This window comes from Equus quagga, chromosome 10, assembly GCF_021613505.1.
Source record: "Equus quagga isolate Etosha38 chromosome 10, UCLA_HA_Equagga_1.0, whole genome shotgun sequence".
Taxonomy (NCBI): Eukaryota; Metazoa; Chordata; class Mammalia; order Perissodactyla; family Equidae; genus Equus; species Equus quagga.
Genome location: NC_060276.1, coordinates 64,216,985 through 64,236,838, shown reverse-complemented (window position 1 = coordinate 64,236,838; position 19,854 = coordinate 64,216,985). Strand labels below are relative to the sequence as shown.

General features: G+C 37.7%; 1 protein-coding gene across 1 annotated transcript in view; it reads left to right on the top strand.

Moving 5' to 3' along the window:
• The window catches only part of ATP7A (ATPase copper transporting alpha), a 132,073-nt gene continuing 112,219 nt past the window's right edge, over positions 1-19,854 (top strand). Inside the window, exon 1 of the mRNA XM_046673056.1 lies at positions 1-144. The gene's annotated coding sequence lies outside the window, so the exon portion shown is untranslated. The remainder of the gene's footprint in view (positions 145-19,854) is intronic.

Below are 19,854 nucleotides of genomic sequence, written 5' to 3'. Positions count from 1 at the left end.
GTTGCCGCTGCCGCCGCCACGGCCACAGCCACTGCCGCTCCTGTGACTTGTCCGGGCGTGTGAGATCGGAGTCTGCGCGCGTGGATTTGTCGCTGCCACGGGCTGCGTAGCTCCAGAGGTTTACCCATAGGACAGAAAACCCAGGTAAGTCAGATACAGGCTTCCCGTCGTCCCTTTCTACGGGAGGGGTGTTCCGTGCTGTCAGTTTGTACTACCTGGCGTGGCGAGAAGGTCATTTTAATCTGGGGCAATTTCCATACTCTCACTTCTTCACAACTCAGGTGTTCACCACACTCATGTTTTACCTCCCCTAGGAGGGGATAGAGGAAGGGAGATTAGGTCCTGAGCCGTGTCACTTTCTTGTGCTCTCCTGGAGAAGTGTCCTGATCATCCATGGCCTATGTTACCTAATTAATTGAAAGTACGAGAAGATCTATGCCCGGTATGAAAAGTCACATCGATTGATCACCACTATTAATGAAATAATGTAAAAAAATTAGATATTTTGCTTTTTGTCTCGCTCTGGGAGCATAAGCTAGACTGAGAGAACTCTCCCGTTTCGATTTCATGTTGTTCATTCCGTTCCCTTCCCAGTAAAGTTACTCTCCATCCTTGTCGCGCCCTGTGGCATCTTTATCTTTGACGCTTTTTGTTATAGACCTTGAGGTTACCCTAAGCACTGACAACTCTTTTATCGTTTCACAGGTCAATGTTTTTCAGCATCCGATCTTTGTTTTAATTACAGCCTCTTCATCTACGGTAATATGGCTTTGTATTGAGACTTCATGTGTGCAGAACGTTGAATTAGGTGATATTGACGTGTGTGTTTCGGGGGATAGGGGGCATTACACAAAAAATAGGACCGAGTCCCTTGCCTCAAAAGAGTGTGCAATCAAGTTAATGGAGTTCAGTTAGGAAGACAATGGGTTCTAGCAGCCCCACTGATTCAATAACTAGGCTGCTTATCTCATCCATTTTAAAGGGTATTTTGAGCTGAGATTTTATATTTTAACTTTTGAACTTTCTTGTGTCCACTGTCATGACATGAGAGGGTTTTCTTGTACTGGAGAGGCTCACGATGTAGTAGGAAAGATAGGTACAGCCTTTTAATCTCAGTGACATTGTACATTAGAAACAAAGTATTGTGTGAGTGCAGGGAAGGGGGCATTTGACCTGAGCCTTGAAAAATGGTGGGATTTAGCTTTGCAGGAATGGAGATGGGGACGGCAGCCTAGATAGAAGAAATAATGTGAGGAAAGGCTTGGGGGGCTGGAAAGATGCCGGGCATCTAGCAACACACTGTATGTCAACATCCCTATTTCTAACACAGCCGCATCTTCGAAATGTCACTGGTTAAAAGGAAAAAATGTAGAATACAGAGCTGGTAAGCTTAGAACTATATCAAACTACCCTCCAGCCAGTAAAAAAAATGTTTCTATATAGAAAAAATACACGAAATGACAAAAACAGTGCTAATGTATGAGATTTAATTCTGAATGTAAGCTCTTAAAGGAGAAAAAAGTAAAGTTTGCTCTACTTTAGTTCTGATTGAGTGTTGTGGGTTAAATATAATTTGGAATCATTTTTTAAATTGCTGGGAATGAATAACAACATTGTCTAAAGCTAGAAGCTCTTCCAGGTTTTCCCCAAGGAATTTCTGCATTTCCTTTTCTCCTCCAAACTGATTTCTCTACTGATCTTCTTAATCTCATAGAAACTGTTCTTTTCCAATCGTAGTCTTGGAAGAGCTTGATTCTTGGCCTCTGGGTAGGGTTAGATTCAATACTAATCTGTCCAAAGGATGGGTTAACATCTCTAGTCTCTAATGCAGAAGGTTGTTAAAAAACACGTGTAGAAGCAGTAAAATTTGTTTGAAAACAGGGAAAGGATGAGCAAATATAACCCAAACTAATGCACTACAGTCTTACTTCTGTGAGGGCTCTAAGGCAATTCATTCCTTTTTATAAAATCCTTCTCATTATAACTACTTTTTATTTTTTGCTGAGGAAGGTTTGCCCTGAGCTAACATCCGTTGCCATTCTTCCTCTTTTTGCTTGAGGAATATTCACCCTGAGCTAACATCTCTGCCAGTCTTCCTCTATTTTGTATGTGGGACGCTGCCTCAGCATGGCTGCCTACAAGTGGTGTAGGTCAGCACCCAGGAGCCCAACCTGGACCACTGAATTGGGGCATGCCGAACTTAACCACTAGGCCACAGGGCTGTCCCTCATTATAACTACTTTTGTCCGTATGTTTAAAAATACTTGGAAAACTTTAATCAAGACTTTTGACATCCCAACGAGTGAAAATAATCTTCATTTACCAGTTGGGAAAGTAAAGTGTAAGGAGAGATTTGTCTGAGGTGATACAGGCACTGGCATAGATGAGAATAATATTTGGGAGTTTTGTCTCAAAATTCCCTCTACTCATCTTTGTTAAAGGGCAGGACAACATTTAAAGTATTACAGAGTTTTGTTTTTAAATAGTGATCTTTCTTCGGACTTAAAGCAAGATGGGGGTGGAGAGGAGGCCAGCGAGGGAGACAGGCAACAGTCAGACCTATTTCAGTTCAATCTGCCATCCCAGCAATCATGTTTTTCACTTTAAATCTCAGTCTTCAGCTTGATTTCATGTGATATAACTTGCCTACTTACTTGCTGAGCTACTATGGCAGGAAAAGTATCACACCTTTAGAATATATTTCATTAAAATGAAAGGGCAAGATGTTTCTGGTTTTATAAATATGTTCCTAGTTTCTCCAGCACTATTAGAAAGTTGGAATGATTTCCTCATCTTTGTGGGCTCAAATGTGTGGGATATTGGTAGATTACATCAATTTTCATGGATACTTCTTTCATTGAAGGCCATGAGGATAAAATATACCCATTTTGAGCTGGTTAGTTGCACTGTCTCATGTTTTCTGTCCACATTTCGATTATTCAGCTATAGCTCAAGGATTTAAATTTTTTTCACCTATTTTTACTTTATAGTCCTCTAGTGTAGTAGTCCAGCTTTCCAGACTTGTAATCAGGAGTGCATTTTAACAGTTTACTAATTGAAATAAATGGCTTATTTCATGTCTTAGGGAAATTGTTTTAGCCTGGTCATTTACCTTAGTTGATTTTTTTGCAAAAAATTGAGGTGTTTTCTTTTATGCTGTTCTAATTGCTGCTGATCCTACTTGTGCATTTGATGTTCCACCCAAAGCAGATAGGGAGGGAATAATACTGGAATTACTTCCCTCCCCTACTCCCACCTGAGAGTTTGCAGAGTGCTGTATATTTCTTGAAATTGTGGAGAAAATGGTTTCTGCTCTCTTGAGCGTTCACCCAAACCACACTACCTGCCTCTCAGGAGAGGAGAGCATTAAGGGGGCTTCTGTTAAGACTTGAAAAACTGTCGACAGAGATATGAGAGGAGAGAGAAAGAATTCCACAGTGGAGAGCCCTTAAAGAAAATTCTTAGGACTATTTAGGGTAAATTTGTAGCTGACCTCTAGTGGCATGAGGTTGATCCTTGAGCCAGCAAAAGCTTCCAGAGAGCTTAGTTGTTAAAGAATTGCAAGGGTAATCTCTTTTCTTGATCCTTGCACTTAGAATGGTAGGAAAAAAAGGAGTTATTTGTTTCTTTGGTGATGATAAAATTATTTGCTCTAAGAATTCTAATTGAATTATTAAATTAATCATTAATAGTATTAAAGTAATAATGTGAAGTATATTATATTAATTATTAAATATAATAATATTAAAATATTAATATTAGTTTGAATTACTTGTATACAACAGTTTCATTTTGGCCAATAAATGCCTTCTCATATTTTACTATACCATTTCACTGTTAATTCCAAATATCACTTTTTAGTTCAGATTTATGGCCACAATATCTTGGTATTAATTTCTAATCACAACTGTAAGTGCATTTATATGTATTAGCAATCAGATTGGTGTCATATGTCTTCAAGTATAGTCCATCTAAAGCAAAGTGTTTTGTCTTGCTCATCTCTTTCTAGCTAGGTCATGACAGAATTTTAGTCTTAAAAACCCTTGTAGTCTTCAGATAGCTTTAAAGCCTTAAATTCATTATATGATGATGGAGAAAGGAATAATTTATTTAGTACAATATATTATTTGACCTTGAGTGTCAGGGTATGATTAGGATTGCCTAAGGGTTTGTCTACAGTGTTTATAAAAATAACCCACAAATTCCTGTTTCTTAACTTTAGGGGAAGTGGTAAGTCATGGGATTTTCAATCTTTTACTTTTTTTTTTGTGCACATAAGTGAAGGAGACCAGAACTGTCTGGTGTGAAAAATAAATCTCGTGCTTTGTCTATTGTTTGTACTTTGGTAAGAGCTGACATATTCTTTCATAGGGCCAAATTTTATCCCCAGACCTAGCAAGTAGCTAAACTGAGATTTAAAGCCAGTCAGTCTGGCTTCAGAACCTATGCATTTGCCTAAAATAAAGGAACAATATTTTTTTTCTTGAGGTCATAATAATTTAATACATTGTGAAATTTCAGTTGTACATTATTATTTCCAGTCACCATATAAATGTGCCGTTTCACCCCTTGTGCCCACCCCACAACCCACTTCCCCTCTGATAACCACTAAACTGTTCTCTTTGTCTGTGTGTTTGTTTATCTTCCAAATGAGTGAAATCATATGACGTTTGGCTTTCTCTGTCTGGCTTATTTCGCTTAACATAATACCCTCACGGTCCATCCATGTTGTTGCAAATGGGATGATTTTGTCTTTTTTATGACTGAGTAGTATTCCATTGTATATATACACTAGATCTTCTGTATCCAATCATCAGTCGATATGTACTTAGGTTGCTTCCATGTCTTGGCTATTGTGAATAATGCTGCAATGAACATAGGGGTGCGTAAGTCTCTTTGAATTGTTGATTTCCAGTTTTTTGGATAAATACCCAGTAGTGGGATAGCTGGATCATATGGTATTTCTATTTTTAATTTTTTGAGGAATCTCCATGCTGTTTTCCATAGTGGCTGCACCAGTTTGCATTCCCACCAGCAGTGTATGAGGGTTCCCTTTTCTCCACATCCTCTCCAACATTTGTTCTTTTTTGTCTTGGTGATTATAGCCATTCTAACAGATGTAAGGTGATATCTTAGTGTAGTTTTAATTTGCATTTCCCTGATGATTAGTGATATTGAACGTCTTTTCATGTGCCTATTGGCCATCTGTGTATCTTTGGAAAAATGTTCATATCCTCTGCCCATTTCTTGATCAAGTTGTTTGTTTTTTTGTCGTTCAGTTGTGTAAGTTCTTTATATGTTATGGAGATTAACACCTTGTTGGATATATGATTTGCCAATATTTTCCCCCAGTTGGTAGATTGTCTTTTTGTTTTGTTCCTGGTTTCCTTAACCTTGCAGAAGCTCCTTAGTCTGATGAAATCCCATTTGTTTATTTTTCTTTTGTTTACTTTGTCCAAGTAGACATGGTATTCGAAAAGATCCTTCTAAGACCGATGTCAAAGAGTGTACTGCCTATATTTTCTTCTAGGAGTGTTATGCTTTCAGGTCTTACCTTCTAGTCTTTGATCCGTTTTGAGTTAATTTTTGTGTATGGCGAAAGATAATGGTCTACTTTCATTTTTTTGCATGTGGCTGTTCTGTTTTCCCAACATCATGTATTGAAGAGACTTTCCTTTCTCCATTGTATGTTCTTAGCTCGTTTGTTGAAAATTAGCTGTCTGTAGATGTGTGGTTTTATTTCTGGGCTGTCAATTCTGTTCCATTGATGTGTGTACCTGTTTTTGTACCAGTACCATGCTGTTTTGATTACTATAGCTGTGTAGTATATTTTGAAGTCAGGGATTGTGATGCCTCCAGCTTTTTTCTTTTTTCTCAGTGTTGCTTTAGCAATTCGGGGTCTTTTTTTGCCCCATATGAATTTTAGGATTCTTAGTTCTATTTCCATGAAGAATGTCATTGGGATTCTGATTGGGATTGCATTGAATCTGTAGATTGCTTTAGGTAGTATGGACATTTTAACTGCTTATTCTTCCAATTCATGTGCATGGAATATCTTTCCATTTCTTTATTTCATCATCTATTTCTTTCAGTAATATAGTTTTCATTGTATAGGTCTTTTACCTCCTTGGTTAAATTTATTCTTAGACATTTTATTCTTTTTTTTGTGATTGTAAATGGGATTGTGTTCTTGAGTTCTCTTTCTGTTAGTTCATTATTAGAGTCTAGAAATGCAACTGATTTTTGTAGGTTGATTTTGTACCCTGCAGCTTTGCTGTAGTTGTTGATTATTTCTAATAGTTTTCTGATGGATTCTTTAGGGATTTCTATATATAGGATCACGTTGTCTGCAAACAGCGAGAGTTTTACTTCTTCATTGCCTATTTAGGTTCCTTTTATTTTATTATTTTTTAAAATTTTTCCTTTTTCTCCCCAAAGCCCCCTGGTACATAGTTGTATATTTTGATTGTGGGTGATTCCTTTTAATTTCTTTTTCTTGCCTAATTGCTCTGGCCAAAACCTCCAATACTATGTTGAATAAGAGTGGTGAGAGTGGGCACCCTTGTCTTGTTCCTGTTCTCAGAGGGATGCCTTTCAGTTTTTCCCCATTGAGTATAATGTTGGCTGTGGGTTTGTCATATATGGCCTCTATTATTTTGAAGTACTTTCCTTCTATATCCATTTTATTGAGAGTTTTTATTATAAATGGATGTTGGGTCTTTCTTTTGTGTGTGTAAGGAAGATTATCCCTGAGCTAACATGTGTGCCAAACTTCCTCTATTTTGTAAGTTCGAGGCCGCCACAGCGTGGCTTAATGAACAGTGCATAAGTCTGCACCCAGGATCTGAACTTGTGAAGCCCAGGCTGCCATAGCCGAGCACAGGAATTCAACTACTGTGCCACAGGGCCAGCCCCTGGATGTTGGATCAAATGCTTTCTCTGCATCTATTGAGATGATCATCTGGTTTTTATTCCTCATTTTGTTAATGTGGTGTATCACACTGATTGATTAGCGGATGTTCAACCATCTTTGCATCCCTGGAATACCCACTTGATCATGGTGTATGATCTTTTTAATATATTGCTGTATTCGGTTGCGAATATTTTGTTGAGGATTTTTCATGTATGTTCATAAGCGATATTGGCCTGTAATTTTTCTTCTTTGTGTTGTTGTTGTCTGGCTTTGGTATCAGGGTGATGTTGGCTTCATAGAATGTGCTAGGAAGTGTTCCATCTTCCTTACTTTTTGGAATAGTTTGAGAAGGATAGGTATTAAATCTTCTTTGAATGTTTGGTAGAATTCTCCAGAGAAGCCGTCTGGTCCTGGACTTTTATTTTTTGGGACGTTTTTGATTACTGTTTCAATCTCTTGTGCTTGTTCTATTCAGATTCTCTATTTCTTCTTGATTCAGTTTTGGGAGGTTGCATGAGTCTAAGAATTTATGCATTTCTTCTAGACTGTCCAATTTGTTGGCATATAGTTTTTCATAGTATTCTCTTATAATCCCTTGTAATTCTTTGGTATCCATTGTAATTTCTCCTTTTTCATTTCTAATTTTATTTATTTGGTTATTCTCTCTTTTTTTCTCAGTGAGTCTGGCTAAGGGTTTATCAGTTTTGTTTGTTTTCTCAAAGAACCCATTCCCTCTTTCATTGATCCTTTCTACTGTCCTTTTTTGTTTCACTTTCATTTATTTCTACTCTAATTTTTATCATTCCCTCCTTCTGCTGACTTTCAGCTTTGTTTGTTCTTCTTTCTCTAATTCTGTTAGGTTTAGTTTAAGTCTGCTTTTTGAGATTTTTCTTGTTTGTTAAGGTGGGCCTGTATTGCTATGAATTTCCCTCTTATGACCGCTTTTGCTCCCATATGAGTTGGTATGTTGTATTTTCATTGTAATTTGTCTCCAGGAGCTATTTTTTGATCTCTCCTTTAATTTCTTCAATGATCCATTGATTATTCTGTAGCATGTTGTTTAGTTGCCACATCTTTATCCCTTTCCCAGTTTTTTTCTTTTAGTTGATTTCTAGTTTCATAGCATTATAGTCAGAAAAGATACTTGATATGATTTCAATCTTAAATTTCTTGAGGCTTGCCTTGTTCCCCAGCGTATGGTCTATCCTGGAGAATGTTCCATGTGCACTTGAGAAGAATGTACATTGTGCTGTTTTTGGATGGAGTGTTCTATATATATCTGTAAAGTCCATCTGGTCTAGTTTTTCATTTAATTCCTCAATTTCCTTGTTGACTTTCTGTCTGGATGATCTACCCATTGATGTAACTGGAGTGTTAATGATAGTGTTCCCCACTATTATTGTGTTGTTGTTAATATCTCCTTTTAGGTCTGTTAGTAGTTGCTTTATGTACTTTACTGCTCCTGTGTTGGGTGCATATATATTTATAAGTGTTATGTCTTCTTGGTGGAGTGTCCCTTTTATCATTAATACTGCCCCTCTTTGTCTCTCATTACCTGTTTTATCTTGAAGTATGCTTTGTCTGATATAAGTATGGCAATACCTCCTTTCTTTTGTTTGCCATTAGCTTGGTGTATCATCTTCCATCCCTTCACTCTGAGCCTGTCTTTGTCTTTGGATCTTGATGTGTTTCCTGGAGGCAACATATTGTTGGGTCTTGTGTTTTTTTCTGGTGAGGAATATTTGCCCTGAGCGACCATCCATGCCAATCTTTCTCCGTTTTGGGATGTGAGTTACCCCCACAGTGTGTCCGCCAATGAGAAGTGTAGGTCCGCGCCTGGGAACCGAACCCAAGCCACCAAAGCGGAGCACACTGATCTTAACCGCTAGGCAACCAGGCCAGCCCCTGGGTCTCGTTTTTTAATCCATCCTGCTACTCTATATCTGTTGATTGGAGAATTCAATCCATTTACATTTAGAGTGATTATTGCTATATGAGGGCTTAATACTGCCGTTGTATCCCTCATTTTCTGGTGGTCCTGCTTTTCGTTTGTTTCTCCTCCCATGTATGTTGGACCACCAATTCAGTTAGGTAGTTTTCTTTGATGATTTTCTTAGTTTTCTCTTTGTTTATCATTATGTCTCTGTTCTGATTATTTGTTTAGTGGTTACCATGAGGCGTGTATAAAATATCTCATAGATGAGATACTGCATTTTCTGATAGCCACTTATTTCCTTAGACTAAGCCAATTCCATCCCTTTCCTCTTTACCTTCTAAGTTATTGTCACAACATATTCCATTTGTGTTGTAAGTTTGTGGTTAAAATGCTGAGATTATATTTATTTTGGTTGTTTTCCTTCTCTTTATCTTTAATGGTATAGTTAAGTGTTTGCTAACCTGTTCTGATAGACAGCTGCAATTTTCTGATTTTGTCTACCTCGTTATCTCCTTGCTCAAGGCTTTGTAACCCCTTTCTTTTTTCCAGGTATGAGGGCCTTCTTGGAATTTCTTGTGGGGGGTCTTGTGGTTATGAACTCCCTCAGCTTTCGTTTATCTGTGATAGTTTTTATTTCTCTTTCATATCTGAAGGGTATTTTCACTGGCTAGAGTATTCTTGGCTGAAAATTTTTGTCTTTCAGAATTTTGAATATATCGTTCCACTCTCTCCTAACCTGTGAGGTTTCTGCTGAAAGCCTGATAGGAGTTCCTTTGTAAGTTATTTTCTTCTGCCTTACTGCCCTTAATATTTTTTCTTTGTCATTGACTTTTGCCAGCTTAATTACTATATGCCTTGGAGAAGGTATTTTTTACATTCATATAGTTTGGAGATAAATTGGCTTCTGTCACATGTATTTCCAGCTCTTTCCCCGAGTTTGGGAAGTTCTCAGCTGTTATTTCTTTGCACAAGCTTTCTGCTCCATTCTCCTTCTCTTCTCCCTCTGGAATACCTATAATCCTTATGTTGAATTCCCTAGTTGAATTGGATATTTCTTGGAGACTTTCTTCATTTCTTTAGTCTTAGTTCTCTCTCTTCTTCCATCTGAAGCATTTCTATATTTCTGTCCTCCAGACTGCTGGTTCACTCCTCCATAATATCTGCTGTGTTATTCAGGGAGTCTAGATTTTTGTTTATCTCATCAATTATGTTGTTCATCTCCAACATTTCTGATTGGTTCTTCTTTATAGTTTCAATGTCTTTTGTGAATGAGTTCCTTATTTCATTGAACTGTCTATCTGTATTTTCTTGTAACTCGTTGAGTGTTTTTATGATAACTATTTTGAATTCTCTACCATTTAAGTTATAGATTTCTGTGCCTTCTGGATTGATTTCTGGATGATTGTCATTTTCCTTCTGGTTTGGAGATTTAATATATTTTCTCATGCTGTTTGATGGTGTAGATTTGTGCCTCCTCATGGTGATAGTGTCTGGTTGCAACTTCCACCTGCCGCCCGTGGGTGTGGGTCAAGAGCTGTCTATTCTGAGCCCACCGTGATCTGCGGCTCACTTGCTCACGACCTCTGCTTTTCTATCTGTGTGGGTACTCTGGGCAACTGGCTGAGCTGGAGTTCCTGGTGGGGGGAGGGGCACTTTCTTTCACCTGTGCAATCCTGGAGGCGTTCTCACTCTGACCTTGCTATCTGCTCTCCTGGGCTGCTAGCTTGATGATGACACCCCTGCAATAGCTTAGTCACCTCTGTGTGGGGCTTTCCCTCAGGCTGTGAAGGAACTTGCAGAGCGAAGGTGTTCCTGTGGAGTGCCGTCCCTCCTCCACTCCTCTCAGAGCCATGTGGTCCAGAGCCTAGGGTTGCTGTGTTGGAGGAGGGAAAGGAGATCCCCTTCCCTCCTTCCACTTCCTCCTGGGGGTCCAGCACCTCCACCTTCAGCTGTATGGCTCTGTGGGTCTCTCAGATGTCTTTTGTGTTGTGTGAATGTCCTCTGTTGGTATATGAATGTCCTTCTTGTTGTATCTTAGTGGGGAGAATCTAAGGGGAGGGTTCACTCTGCCAGGATGCTGACATCGCTGGAACTGTATTTTTCCAAGTATGTAGACATTTGAAGAAAATTTGATCTATTGGATTTAAGTTCCTTGTTTGTCCTAAAGAGAGAAGATCTTGTTTATCTTCTTTGAAAGTATGAATGAGCAAATTGATTTGGTGGTTAAAAATTAAATTATGTGGCTCAAAATTTCCTTGGTACTTTCAAACTAAATTTAAAAGTAAGGACCCAAAGTTTTGTTTTTAGCTAATTACATTATTTAAAGATATGTTCCAGCCCTGGTGGTCTAGTGGTTAAGATTCAGTGCTCTCACTGCCATGGCCTGAGTTTGTTTCCTGGTAAGGGAACCATAACCACCAGTCTGTCCATTCTCATATTGTGGCGACTGACTGTTGTTGTGATGCTGAAAGCTATGCCACTGATATTTCAGATAGCAGGCCCACCCATGGTGGACAGGTTTCAGTGGAACTTTCAGAATATGACAGACTAGGAAGAAGGACCTGGCTGTCTACGTCTGAAAAAATTGGCCATGAAATCTGTATGAATAGCAGCAGAGCATTGTCTGATATAGCACCAGAAGTTGAGAGGAAGGCACAAAAAGACCTGGCAGGGTTCTGCTCTTCTGTACATAGGGTTGCTAGGAGTTGGAATCAACTCGATGGTGCTAACAACAAAAAGATTTGCTGAAAGACCTAATATTTAAAATTGTGTTAGTCTTATTTTATTTGTATTTTCAGAGTTTCCCAGCGTGAGAAAAGAAATGGTCCTTGTATGTTTTTTTATCTTTACTGTAAGCACATCTTTAAACTTGGCCAGACTTTGATATTTATAACATGTTTGGAATTTAAACTGTATTAAAAGAATGTAGAGTAAAAGTTGATAAGCAAGCATAAATTGGAACATTGCTGGTTACATTTTCTTTACTACTAGATATTGTCTTGATAACTTCAAGGCATCTGAACTTTACCGTTGTATTGTGATGTGCTGTTTTGGGGAGGCAGAATAACATAGGATTGAGTGGAAGTTCTGGTGCCAGACTGCCTAGGTTGGAATCCCAGCTCCTCTGCTTACTACTTGTATGACCCTGGGCAGATTTCTTACTTTTCGTGCTTCAGTTACTTCAAATTTCTGAAATACGGCCAATAACAGTACCTACCTCATAGGATTGTCAATGAGTTAATACACGTAAAGCCCTAAGAGCAGTGCCTGGCAGGTAGTAAATATGAAATAAATTTTAGTTACTATTATTCTTTTAATATATTATTTACTGTAGGGGCCAGCCTGGTGGCGCAGCAGTTAAGTGCGCACGGTCTGCTTCGGTGGCCCAGGGTTTGCCGGTTCGGATCTGGGTGTGGACATGGCACCGCTTGGCAAGCCATGCTGTTGCAGGCATCCCACATATAAAGTAGAGCAAGATGGGCATGGATATTAGCTTAGGGCTAGTCTTCCTCAGCAAAAAGAGGAGGATTGGTAGCAGATGTTAACTCAGGGCTAATCTTCCTCAAAAAAAAAAAAAACTATTTTCTGTAAAAGTAGTTTTAGCAATCTATCTAATAAAATTATAAATTATAGTTTTGCTGTACTATAAACGTAGTAAACTACAGGAGCAATATACTGGTTGTCAGTATTTTGTTGAGGATTTTTGCATCCATGTTCATCAGCAATATTCGCCTGTAGTTTTCTTTTTTTGTGTTGTCTTTGTCAGGCTTTGGTATCAGAGTGATCTTTGCCTTGTAGAATGTGTTAGGAAGTGTTTCGTCTTCCCTAATTTTTTGGAATAGCTTGAGAAGGATAGGTATTAAATCCTCTCTGAAAGTTTGGTAGAATTCCCCAGGGAAGCCATCTGGTCCTGGGCTTTTATTTTTTGGGATGCTTTTGATTACTCTTTCAATCTCTTTACTTGTGATTGGTCTATCAAATTCTTTATTTCTTCTTGATTCAGGTTTGGGAGGTTGTAAGAGTCTAAGAATTTATCCATTTCTTCTAGATTGTCCATTTTGTTGGCATGTAGCTTTTCGTAGTATTCTCTTATAATCCATTGTGTTTCTGTGGTATCAGTTGTTATTTCTCCTCTTTCATTTCTAATTTTATTTATCTGAGCTTTCTCTCTTTTTTTCTTTGTAAGTCTGGTTATGGGTTTGTCGATTTTGTTTACCTTCTGAAAGAACCAGCTCTTTGTTTCCTTGACCCTTTCTACTGCCTTTTTTGTTTCAATAGTATTTATTTCTGCTCTGATTTTTATTATTTGTCTCCTTCTGCTGACTTGGGGCTTTGTTTGTTCTTCTTTTTCTAATTCAGTTAGGTGTAGTTTGAGATTGCTTATTTATGATTTTTCTTGTTTATTAAGGTGAGCTTGCCAATACAGCCATCTGTTGAATGCTTTGAACAGCTATTTAATCTGTGGTAAATCCTTTGGGGTACACTGTTTTGCAGAGGGTTAGCGCACGGGCTTTGGCGTCATACTTCTTTGATTCGTTCCCATCTTCACTCTAAGTTGTTTCTTGAGTTTAGAATTTTGTATTAAGTTTTCTTAGTGACACAACTACGTAGCAATAAAATACTTACCCAGAGCAGCCTGGGTCAGTAACCCTAGTAGCACTAAGTAATACTGGAGAGCACTGTGCACGCGAAGTGCCAATGGGAAGACCAGGAGAAGCCGGGGGAAGTAGAAGGAGGTTAGGCAAGGAATGAAAGAAAGACGTTCTGTCATGGTTGGTAGAATGCCATCAGAAATTCTTCAAGCAAAACAGTATACACTTCCCCACCCTTTGTTTTCTGTTGTGTTTCTGTAATAGTGTGTTTCCTTTTTCCAAATATGAGGAAGAGAAACTTTATAGCAGTTATTTGACTTGGCCTTTTGAGGACTACCAGTGGTCGTTTTAGATTCTGTTCTACATTTGAAGCATCTGGTCAGTTTTAGATTATCTTCTGTATTTGAAGCATCTAGCTAGACCATTTGTATCCTGGTTTTGTCTTATACCTAAACACAACTTGGTCAGAAGCTCTCTTAGTAAGTTTTGTTGTAATATGTGTTAGTGTTCTCTCAACTTAAGGCATTCGTGGATTGCCAAATGAATGCCTGTTGTGACCTGCCTTTTCTCTCGTTATCTTTTGATTTAATGTAAGTATGATCATGTTCTAAGAAGGTTTAACAGTATTATCCTGGCACTTTCTAGAATTTTTTTCCACCAGACAAGTAGAAATGACCACACAAGACCGTGTTTGTCTCCTCCCACTCCTTTATCATGGTGATCTCCAGCCTTATTATGTGGAGGAGGTTCTTTTAATCTGAGTCTTGAGATCAGGGCAGATACAGACATTGCAGTCCCTGAGAAGTAGTTGCTGGTTGTGCTGTTCTCTCCTTCACTCTGGTAATATCAGTTGGGACGTGGGGCAGAAATGGGATGCGGCGGAGAGGAGAAGACGTTATTGGGAACCAGTTTAGGGCTCCATGAAACGAGGTTTCTAGATCTACCAGTATATCCTGATCTGCAAGTTGGAGACTCCTATTTTATTTTATCCAGGGCTGTTTGTTGTCTTACACAACTGCAGGTGTCAGTAGTCATATTGTTAGTCTGTAAAAATTATGACATAGAGTTATGCAAAATGGTGGCCCTGAAACCTACCCAAACCACGTCTGTTTATAGCCTCTTTCTCCCCTCAGTACCTGTTACATCAGTCATGGTAGTCCCAAGTTAATCACTTGGATCTCACTTCCCATCTTAAGGTTCTCCGGTAATCCAACAGATGAAATTTAGGTCTTTGAGATTTTTAAGGAGTTGCATCAATTTTCTTATTCTATTTAAGTGTGCTCATCGGTAAAATGATGATAATACCTGCTCTGTCTAAATCATAGATTGTTATGAGTATCGAATGAAATAATGTATGTAAAAGCACTTTGTAAATTATAGAGAGGTATACAAAGGTAAGATAATAGTCTTTCTTGATGTTTTGTGTTGTAGTGGAAAGAGTACCGAGTTTGTGACAGGAGTCCAGTGTTTAAGTTCCATTCTGCTATTAACAAACTGTGACTTTGGACAAATTACTTTGTGTTTCTGGGCCTTTGTTTCCTTCTATAAAAGGTGTCCCACAGTGCCACTCCTCTCTACCCAGAAGCCCAAGAGTTATTTTTTTCCTCATCCCACATTCAAACACCAAGTCCGTTGCCTGGTTCTTGATATTTCTCAAGTTTTCCCCCTCCTTTCCAGCTCCATTTGGTTCCTAATCATTTCCCTCTGGGCAATAGCCTTTTTTTTTTATTGTTGTAAAATATATATAATCTAATATTTACCAGTTTAATCATTTTAAGTGTACAATTCAATGGCATTAAGTACATTTACAGTGTTGCATAACTATCAGCACTATTTCCAGAACTTTTTCATCATCCCACGCAGAAACTCTGTACCCATTAAACAAGAGCTTCTCATTCCCCCTTCTCCCACCCCCAGGAACCTCTATTCTATTTTCTGTCTCTATGAATTTACCTCTTCTAATTGCCCTTTTGTAAGTGGATCATAGACTATTTCTCTTATTGTATCTGGCTTATTTCATTTAGCATAATGTCTTCATCCATGATATAATATATGTGAGAATTTCGTTCGTTTTTATGGTTGAATAATATTCCATTGTTGGACAACAGGCTTTTTACTGGTCTTCCTGACTCTAGTCTTGCCCCTTTCAAATTAATCCTTCATAATAAAGCCTTGCTTACCTTTCCAACCTCCTTGTCTTTCCCACTCACACCACATCCCCAGGCATATCAAAGTACTCCTTCAAATGTGCTATTCTGTTTGACACCTCTGTAACTTTGTTCACGGCCCTTTTGTCTGGAATTCTTTCCGTTCTTCTGGAGAATTCCTACTCAACCTTCAAGACCCAGTTCACCTAACAATAGTAGATTAGTTAAATTATGGTGCATTCATATAATGGACTTCTATTCTGCTTTTTAAAATTACAGCATATATATTAGTGATTAAAAGCAAAGACTCTGGACTGGATTTATTGGGTTTGAATTTCAGTTATGTCACTTACTAGCTGTGTGATCTTGGGAAATTTCCTTACTCTCTTTGTGTCTCAATTTCATCATCTGTAAAATGAAAATAATAGTACCTATCCCACTGGGTTGTGAAGATTAAAATAATAAAGAAGTGTTAGGTGTTTTTATATATTAATATTTACTGACATAGAAAAATGTTCATTATCGTGTTGAATGAAAAGTGTGTTATAAAACACAATTTGTTCTATCTCTATTCAACTGCCATTTTAGTTCTCCGTGTATCCTTTTATATTGCCCAGGCTTTACCCATTCTTTAGGAACTTGTCTTATGAAGCCTTTTGGATTAATTCATCCATTTTCATCAAACTCACTATTGTGTGTGCATGTTGAGGAGACTTATTTGTAAGTATCTGGCCAGATATAATTTGTTTCACACCAAAGTCTGGCATTATCATCGTTGAACATAGATACTTATACTTTTCCTAATTTGCTCTGTTTATCTGTCTCTGTGCTGTCTGCAACTTTAATTTCCTACGTTTGTAGCCATACCTTTTTCAAAAGGAGGTGTTGTCAGAATTAGTTTTTAGCTGGAAAATGTTAGTAAGTTCAGTCTAGGTCTTACTTATTTGTGTGTGTGTGTGTGTGCGCGTGTTCGTGCACATGAACCCTTCGTTGAAAGTAGGAACAAAAAGGCAGATAAAGCAAGAGGAGAGGTGCTTTAATAATTTACTTCAAAGACAGAATATACTAAACCAAAATTCAGAATTTAGTTATGGCTTGACTCCTGACAAGTTTTTCAGAATTAAAAAGATGAACCTTATTTAAAGCAAACTAACTGAAGACAAGCTCAACTTTGTGAAAATTGCATGTCTAACATGGGGACAAAATAGCTCGCTTGTAGGTAAAGCACTTTTTTTATTCTACCAGAACTGGCTTTCTAAAGATTTCAGCCTATTTTAGAGTCTTAGTTTTGTGAGATGACAAAGTTCCTCCTAGTGTTGTCTGAGAAAGCACAGAACCACAAACTGAGGGATGAGTTCTGAAAAAAAAAAATCTTCCTGCAAACCGTAATGAATTTGCACTTTAAATTAAAAAAATAGCAAATATTGTTGTTGATGGCTGTTTGTCTTGATTTCTGTTCAAAAAATGTCATTGAATTTAAATTAATTTTTTTCCCAGCATTTCAGTGGATTTGATGTAGCCATCAGAATTAGGGTTCTGCTTGCTTGTGATAACAAAGCATTTGAAACTTGCCAATTAAAAACTCTTAAGGGTGAGGAATGATGTAGGCCTTCTCTGAATTCATTCTCATTCATCTGTATAAAAATACCTGGCTAAACAGTTGTCCTTGACAATTCTGAATTGCTACTTCCTTTTAAAAACCTGAGCTCCCACACATTTTCGATACATAATTTTTCATACTTATCTGTCCTGATAGTGATTGAACTTTGAACGAGAGAGAATTTTATCAGATTTTCACCTTTATTAACCAAAGTCTATAAAACAGGACGTTAAAGGAATTGAGGGGTAGGGTGTGGGTGGGGATGCAGATCGGGACTGTATTTATGGAGTGTTTGCTTGCTTCACGCTGAAAATTGTTCTTTGGACCTTGGTTTGATAAATAGAGAAAACTTGTGAAAAATACAGACATTGGGAAAAGTCAAAGTATTCTGAAAAATAGATACGTATATTAAGTTATTTTTTGTTTTTTGTTTTATTTTTTAATTAAGTTTTTTTTAAAGATTGGCACCTGAGCTAACAACTGTTGCCAATCTTTTTTTTTTTTTTTCTGCTTTATCTCCCCAAATCCCCCTCGGTACATAGTTGTATATCCTAGTTGCAGGTCCTTCTAGTTGTGGCATGTGGGGCGCTGCCTCAACGTGGCCTGATGAGCGGTGCCATGTCCGTGCCCAGGGTCTGAACCAGCAAAACCCTGGGCCACCGCAGCGGAGTGCGCGAACTTAACCACTTGGCCACGGGGCCAGCCCCTTAAGTTATTTTTTAGGTTTTAGTGTTACCACATGAATATTTCAACTATAAAAATTAAGACAAAATAGTTTTTCTACCAATATGTTAACTATATTTTTTAAGTACTGGCAAGGTTGATTATATTCTTACCTGATAGGGGAGATACCTTTGCATAATCAGCAAGATGGGTGACCAAGATATACTGAGTATTACAATATCCTCCAACATGAGTCAAATGCTAGTGTGTATGCAGTTGGTGGTATAGATCTATCAGGTACCCTTTTGGTTTGGCTGATTAAATAGTGTTAATGAAGCCAGAGTTATAGTCTTCATCTCTGTGGGAGGCACTTGTCCTCTGGAGTCATTAGCTATACCTCTAACTCTGGTGCACAGTTTTCTGAATGCAGTTTGTCAGTTAAGAGGGAGACTAGTCCAGAGAAGAGAGATCTCAGCAAAAAACCCTCATCAATACCCATGCCTTTGTCCTCCTGATGGGAGGGTCTATAATATCCAGGCTTTCAAACACATCATGCATATTTTCGTTACTATCACTTATCAATGGAGGCTGCATTTAGAAATTGATTCCTTTGGACTTCCAGAATATTCTGCTCATAAATTGTCTCTGTCATTTCAACTCTAGATCCACTTCTGCCTTTATTTCCAGACTCTTTTGTCTCAAAACTTCACGGTCCCAGAGAACCAAGGAAACACTTGGCTCACTGTATACATTTGTGGAAAGTAATAGGGCTTTTTTTTTTTTCTTCTCATCACCATAAAGTGATCTCAACAAATGTTTCTAGAGTTACAGATCTACAGTTTTGGAATTGAAACTAAACTTTTTGGGGTTTAATACATTCTTCTATATTGAGTAGAGAAGTTTTAGGTGAGTCCCTGGGAATTCCATGAAACTGAGCCTCCAGTGTGGTCCATGGTCTTTTGTGATCTATAGTACCTTTTATTGAGCATCATTGAGGAGTGAGGTATTTTACAGAAGTGAATTTTCAGATAACTGAAGTCTACTCTTTAAGTTTTAGTCATTCAGAGATCTTAAAAGTGACGTACTTCAGTCTCTTATCTAATGCGTGAGTCCTCCAAAAGTATCCTTGAAATACATTTACTTTTCTGAAATAAAAATACTTTTCTTTCTTACCAGAAAATTAGTAAATGGTCAATGTGAAAACAAAATCCAGGCGATATTTAGATATCTCCTTCCTGGGCTTTGTTTTTTCTTTATAATATTTATCACAACTTGATTTTATGTATTTCTTTGCTTATTGTCCATTTCCCTCATGAGAATATAAGCCCCATGAGAACACGGATTGTGTCTACATTCTTCAATGCTGTATCACCAGCACCTAGAATAGTACCTGGAACATAGTAGGACTTTAATAAATATTTGCTCACTGAATGAAGAAAGTAAAAATTACCCTTAATTCCACCCTCTGGGGATTAGCTGCTGTTAAGGTTATAGTATAAATTCTTCCAAAACTATTTTTCTCTTACACAAACATTCTCATAATATATAAAATATTTTTACAAAATTAGGACTATAGTCTACAGTTAGGCTTTGTAGCCTCTCTTCACTTAACTTGTCATGGACATTTTTTGGTGTTTAAGTATAAACCATGTGTTTTTAATAGATACATGGTAATTTATTTGACCAATTCCATATTGATATTTAGGTTGGTTCCAGGTTTTCAATCATATAAACAATGTTGTGATAAGCATCCTTAGTTATACATCTTAGAACAGTTGTGTGTACTTTCCCTTCTTTGGATATGTTCTTAGAAGTGGAATTTCTGGGTTAAAGGGCATGCATATTTTAAGGCTTTTGATAAATATTGCAAATTGTTTTAGAAACCCTGTGGGGTTTGTTTTAATTTACACTCCCATCAGCAGTGCGTCAGAATTCATTCACTCAAAACTATTTTTATATTGATGATTTTGTATAAAAGACCTTGTAAAATACAAGTCAAGTAT